The 7,091-nt window shown below is 32.3% G+C and overlaps 1 pseudogene; it reads left to right on the plus strand.

The window, feature by feature from the left end:
* The first annotated feature begins 1,103 nt into the window (after positions 1 to 1,103).
* On the plus strand, positions 1,104 to 1,729 carry LOC109680166 (nucleophosmin pseudogene; annotated as a pseudogene).
* Positions 1,730 to 7,091: the final 5,362 nt, after the last annotated feature.

Consider the following 7,091-nt stretch of genomic DNA (forward strand, 5'->3'; position numbering starts at 1 on the left):
TTCCATTATATTTCATTTCTGTAATATAATATATATATATATATTATATAATATAAGAACAGTCAGCTTAGGGGCTAGAGTAAAGGATGAATTGCACATTTTTTTATTCTTTTATTCACATGTGCATACAGTGTTTGGATCTTTTCTCCCCCTTTCCCCCTCCCCCACCCTCTTCCCCCTTCCCCTCTCAGTTCCAGGCAGGTCCTGTTCTGTCTTTATCATTAGTTTTGTTGAAGAAAAGAGACAAGCTAGCTGAGTTGAAGATAGCTATACAGAAATATTCCTAGCATTGCTTTTGTGTACACATTTTTGACCCATGTTGATTCATCTCTAACTGATCTTTACCCTGGTTACTAATCCTCTTCTCATGATAACTTCTGTTGCTTTAAGGTTTCTATATTAGCTCCTCTGGAGTGGGGACATCAAACGCTTTCATGTTTTGGGTTTTCTGCCTATTTCTATATCACCAAAATGTGCTCTCCCCTTGTCATGTGATCCAAGACCAATCACATTGCTGCATTTGCCCTAGATCTAAAGTCCGCATATGAGGGAGAACATACGATTTTTAGTCTTCTGAGTTTGGCTGACCTCACTCAGAATGAAGATCTCTAGTTCCATCCATCTACCTATGAATGATAAGATTTCATTCTTCTTCATGGCTGAGTAAAATTCCATTGTGTACAAGTAATACATTTTCTTGATCCATTCATCAATAGTGGGGCACCTTGGTTGTTTCCATAACTTGGCTATTGTGAATAGTGCCACAATAAACATGGGTGTGCAGGTGCCTCTGGAGTAATCTGTGTTGTATTTCTTTGGGTATATCCCCAGGAGTAGGATTGCTGGATCATATGGCAGATTTATGTTTAGATTTTTAAGGAGTCTCCAAATTTTTTTCCAGTGTGGTTGTACCAGCTTGTATTCCCACCAGCAGTGGATTAGGGTTCCTTTTCCCCACATCCTCTCCAATACATTTCTGTAATATAATATATATATATATATATATATATATATATATATATATATATATATATTATATAATATAAGAACAGTCAGTTTAAGGGCTAGAGTAAGGGATGAATTGCACATTATTGAAACAGGCCATGGATTATGAGGGCTGTCCAATTAAAGTAACACTGTCAACTTTGAAAATGTCAGTACCCTCAATGGTTTTCCTGGGGAGCTTTAAAATTACACCACCTCGCCTTATGGGTGAAGTGTGGTTGAGGGCTTGTGTATATTAGTGGACAGCACTTAGTAGCTATGGAGAAAAATGCATAGTGGAGATGAAGAGCAGGAAGAGGATATAAAACTCTTAAGCATATCTGGAAAGTGATCTGGTTCTGGAGGTGGTAGCAAGATTCTACAGGGATAAATAAAACTTGCTGCTAATGAAAAGGATGATGATAGTGACAATGATGATGATTTTGATGATGACAGACTGAAAAGAAAGCTGCAGTGAAGATAGCCATAAGAGATATTCCAGCCAAAAATACTGAAATATCAAACCAGAATGGAAAAGGCTCAAAACCATTAACCATCAGAGGTCAAGGACTGTGCTCTTAAAAAAAAAAAAAGAAAGAAAGAAAGAAAAGAAAAAAAATACTGCTAAAATTTCAAAATGACCTAATTCTTTAGACATTCAGACATTAAAGGAAAAGTGCAAGCAGGTATACAAAAAGGAAGTTGTCTTCTCAAAGTGAACACCAAGTTTCTAGGTGAAGAATGATTGAGCAGGAGGCATTCAAGATCTCTGACAGTAGAGGAAATCTAACAAAATAGTTTTAAATAGTTTGTTGAAATTTCCATCTTATTTCAGTGCTGTAAGAGTTCATATTTGGCTATCCTTCTTATAATGCAAAGTGAGAAATTTCCCTAATTCATTTGATAAATACTGTTCAGGTTCCATTACCAAAATTTGTGTTGTCCAAATGTCTTTTATTTTTTAAAGATGGAACTCCACCCTTTGCTTGGTTTTCAGCATGTATGGAATGTTATGACAGGACATAGCAGTGGTGGTCAGACATGGGAAAGGTGATACATGTGTAATAAGCTCATTATTTTAATTAAAAGCAAAAATGTATTTCAAATATGTTCATTTATATGAGCAAAATGATTTACCTGATGATTAAAGAGAAGGGCAATTGTGCCAAAGCAATTGAATCAATAGGAAGGAAACAAATGAAACTTTCCCAATTGAAGATTAAAATATAGAACATGAAAAATGAGCTAGATTGGAATAACAACAAATTACAGATTATGAAAGAATCAGTAAATAAATTTAAAGACGGATTACTAGAAATGGTCAAGGTGAAAAATAAGAAAATTTGCATAAACAATAACATCTTCTTTTGTACTATTGAGCAATATAAGTACAACTGGATTCAAAGAAATATAATTGTGCAAAACATATTTTAAACAATATTGATTGGAAATTTCACAAAGTTGTGAAAGACATATCTTCTTATTAAAAAGTTTGGTTAATGATAAGCCTAAACATTTTCATGTGATGCTGAAGCATGTCATAGCATATTTGAAACCAACAGTACAGATAAAAAGTAAAATCAACCAATGAATAAACCATATTAGACATACAGGAAAAATATTAATTATAGGTACATTTTAATCAGAAATATTAATTTATTCTACTCATTTGCATGAGAGGAAGGTGAGAAGGGCAGAAGACAATGGAACAGAATTTTTAAAGTGCAAATAGCAAAAAAGTCAATAAAAATCTTTATTACACAATAGTTGGCTTGAGAATCATATTTCAGATAAGTAAAAGTTCAAATAATTTTTGGAAAACTGATTTAAAGAAAAAATGCATTATCGGATAAAAAATTTACATCATATAAGCAGAAGAAAAGAAATAATGAAGATGAGAACAATGGAACGCCTAACAGTAAATAAAATAATCCAGTTGTGGTAGTGTATGCTGCAGTTCCATCATTGAGAAAGATTGAGAATTTGGAGCTAGCCTGGGCTACGAAATGATACCTTGTCTCAAACAAACAAACAAAAGTAAGATAAAATAGATAATGCTAAAGTCTTGAAATTATTAATAAAATTAATAAATCTGTACATGCAACAATCAAAGATAAAATGATACAGGCAAATTAAAACATGGTGTTGCATAGGGATGTACCTCAGTGGTAGAGAACTTGCTTAACATGAGCACTGAAGAAAAAGACAATAATTTTTAGTTAGGTGTGGTGGCACATGACTGTAATACCACTACTTCAGAATCTGAGATAGAATAGTGATTTCAAGGCCAGCCTGAGCTGTATAGGTAGACCCTGCCTAAAAAATAATAAATGGACAAAAAAAGTAAATAAATAAATAAATAACATCAGACATGAAAGGGAATTTCACATACCAATATAAAAACAAATGGATTATGGAAAATTTAATGCTAATAAAATTGAAACTTAGAAGAAGTGCATGTATTCTATCCTCACCAATTTTCAAAACTGACTCCAAGAAAGGGCAATTCAGAGTAGTACTGAAAAAATTCATAAGCACTTTGTACAAATGAACAAATGGGTAATTTTTGGTAGATGACTTTGCTGATGAATTCTTTCAACACTTATACTGCAAGTATTATGCAAATATTTTAATAGTTCCAAGATAATCTTAGGAGTATAGCATTATTCTGATACCAAAAACAAAAGACACTAAAGGGAAAAATTAGATCTATTTAGAAACACATCACATACATTATATAGATGAGAATAACTGACTATAACAGAAAAATAATTGAATTGGGCAGATGGAATAATGTAGATGAAAACAGTCCAATAAAAATGAAGAGTAACTTTGTACAGATTTTGAAGATAATGCTCTCTGACAGAGTGAATATATAGCTCTGCTTAAAAATCTAAGAGAGTTTAGAAAATGATGATTAAAAACATAGCTAATATAAAATTGAAAGTTTAAGGGGGGAATATGGAGAAGTCTAGGAAACAAAAAGTTACCATCTTTCATAGTCTAAAGTCAACTGAAACTAACTTGACAGAAATAGAGGAATGGTAGAGGCCAGAGGCTGGGGCCACATGGCGGGGAAGGGATATCTTGGAGGGAGTGCAGACAGAAAAAGGGGGGACATTAGTAAAGGGTACAAAGTTTCTCTGAGAGAGGAAAAATAAGTTTAACTGATCTACCCAAACATGGTGACCATAGCTAGCAATAACATATGACACGTTCAAAACTGCTAAGAATAAGCTTTTAAATGTTCTCACCAATGAGAAATGATAAGTATGAAAAGTGATGGCTGATAAGTAACATGATTTAATCATTTCATAATGTGTACATATATCATAACATCAATTTATCAATTAAAACTAAAACTTTACATTTTAAGAACTAGAAATAATATTTAATTGCATCAGATGAAATAAAATGTCAATAAGTAATGCCTAAAATTAATGTCAAGTGATTGAGATAACATATATAAAATTACAAACAAACTTGAATTTTTTTTATTTAAAGTTTTGTGAAGACAGAATTTTTAAATTACATCAATTAAATTATTTTAAGAAAGTTTCTTCTTGATCACAACATGTACACATATTATTTTAAAATTAAGGTATACAGTGAAAGAAGAGTCTAGTGAAATTGAAAAAATTGCTAGTGGATACTAGAGTGAGGAGATGTGGCAATCAAACAACTCATAGATCATTAAAGAAAACAGCTGCCCATCATTTTCAGGATTCTACATTAAAAGTAAACGAGCAGGCAACAATTGTGTTTTGATAAATTTTTCATTGAAGAAACTTTCTATATAATCTAGAAATGCACATTTTTACAAATATTTCTTTGTGCTTCATTTTGAAGCTACTTTCTGACTTCTAAGAGTATAACATTTTCAGTGCAATCAGATGCATTACAACATCTAATGATAATGAAATCCTATGCAGAGGAGAACCCCAAAACATTTCTTTTGAACAGCTGCATATTATTAAATTACGTATCTTAATATTAATTTACATTTAGAATATTTGAATAAAAGCTTTTAAACTGTACTCTAAGTAGGGATTTCTAAATAACCAGAAAATGTTAGCTTTTTCAAGTTTTACAAATCCCTAGATAAAATGTATTTTGATTACACTCCTCTTCTTAGATAACTTTACTAAAGCACATCAATAAACAGGGCAGCAGTTCTACTTTGATGGGGATTTTTGTGCATTTTGTTCACGTCAATATTCTTAGGGTTTATTATCTTTTTTGAGGCAATCTTCTCCGTTATGATTCCAGCAAATGCCCTCCAAGTCTCAGGGAACCACCCACACCCAACAAGTGCTTTCGAAAGAGATTCTTTAAAAAGTGGGAAAGCAACCAAACCTTTAACAGAGGCTAAGATGTTTTATGCTGTCCAAGATATAAATCAAATACCAAAAATAGATGATATTATTTCACTTTATTTTTTAAAAAACTCAGTGGCTCTATCTCTATTATATCTATTAGATTGCTTTTAGACAGTTTTCCTGGTTGCTATTGTTTTAGTTTAAATGAAGTGTTTTGAGAAAATAACAATTACATTTTTCTGTGCCTGTTTATCAAGTCACTATCAGATTAGCCTATTATCACTGGTATCTGGTGCTTTGTAGATGACTTTTCAGGTCACTTCACATCATGAGTCTGTTTCTATTCAGAGCTTCCCTATTGGGTTCATATAAAAATATGGCTATAAGTACTTCAAGATAACTTTTTAAATTTTAAATACATACATATATATATATATATATATATATATATATACATATAAGTGCCAATTAATTGTATGATGTAAAGGTTTCATTATGAGACTTCCATATATACATACAACATTCTTTTACCATTTTTGCCCCTTTGTTACCCTCGCTTATCCACCCTGCTCTTTTCCATGCCTGATAGTCCTCTTTTTACTTTTTGTTTCCTCTAAATTCCACGTCTGAGAGAAAACATGTGGCACTTGTTTTTGTGAGTCTGGCTTATTTCACAGCTTAATGTGATGCTCTTCTTCATGATATCTTACCTGATTTTCATGCTCTTTCTTGCTTCTTGCTTTTTATGTATGCTCTCTATTTTCTCTGGAAAAATTTGATTTCTTCTACTCCTAAACCCATAACATTCTAGCTATTCATATGAGTTTGGCAAAATCATAAATCTAGACAGGACTGGGCATTGATGTGCATGTTGGCCCATCTTCAAACTGGAATTGCTTTCTGTGTTTTTACAATATCTGCACAACTAGATGCCCCATTTATAAAGGAAAAAAATATGAAACAGGAGATTAGTACAGGGAACACTCTCACCTACTGTGCAGAGAACGTTAGACCTTTGGTGGATAAAGAAATTCAATAAACAGAGAAAGGAATAGGTTTTGTTGAATACCTCAGATGACTTTTTAAATTAGTGTGTATTAAATTGTACATAGTAAGGAATTTCGTCGTGACATTTCCATTCATGCATGTAATTTATTGTCACCACATTCAACCCCTCTATTACTCTCTCTCTCCAATCTCCTTTCCCTTCCACATTTTGCTTTAATGAGCTTGTTTTTTATGTTTTGTTTTGCTTTGCTTTGTCTTGTTTTCACCTAACTTCCCAGATGAGAGAAAGCATGTATACTTTTATAAAACACAATGAAATAAATTATTTATTTTCTTCTACAAAGAGAACTTTATGAAGAGTCCCTAAACAATTCTAACTCAGTGTGCCTTGTTATAATTAGATGTTTAACTCCCCACTTCCCTTATACTCTAAAATTAAAAAGTAGGTGATGCAGTTGCCTTCTTTGCTACCAGAATACTTAGAGCAGAGAATCAACAAATATTTGTTTATAAGTCAAATATTTTTGCATGCCTATTTATTGTAACAAGTTTTTACAAGGAAATGAACAGATGGAAAGTTAGGCAATATGTTGGTGACATCATATCTTCCATGAAAAAAAGAACAGCTCTTCTACATCATAACAACATGAGCAAGAATTAAAACCAGAAGGTTAAACTTCAAAATGGAAGACAATGGTAGAACTTAAAAATACTATTGAGAACTGTACTATCATCTAACTTTCACATCTTTCAGTCAAATATCAAACGTCATACAAAACA

The sequence above is a fragment of the Castor canadensis genome, chromosome 6 (genome assembly GCF_047511655.1).
Source record: "Castor canadensis chromosome 6, mCasCan1.hap1v2, whole genome shotgun sequence".
Taxonomy (NCBI): Eukaryota; Metazoa; Chordata; class Mammalia; order Rodentia; family Castoridae; genus Castor; species Castor canadensis.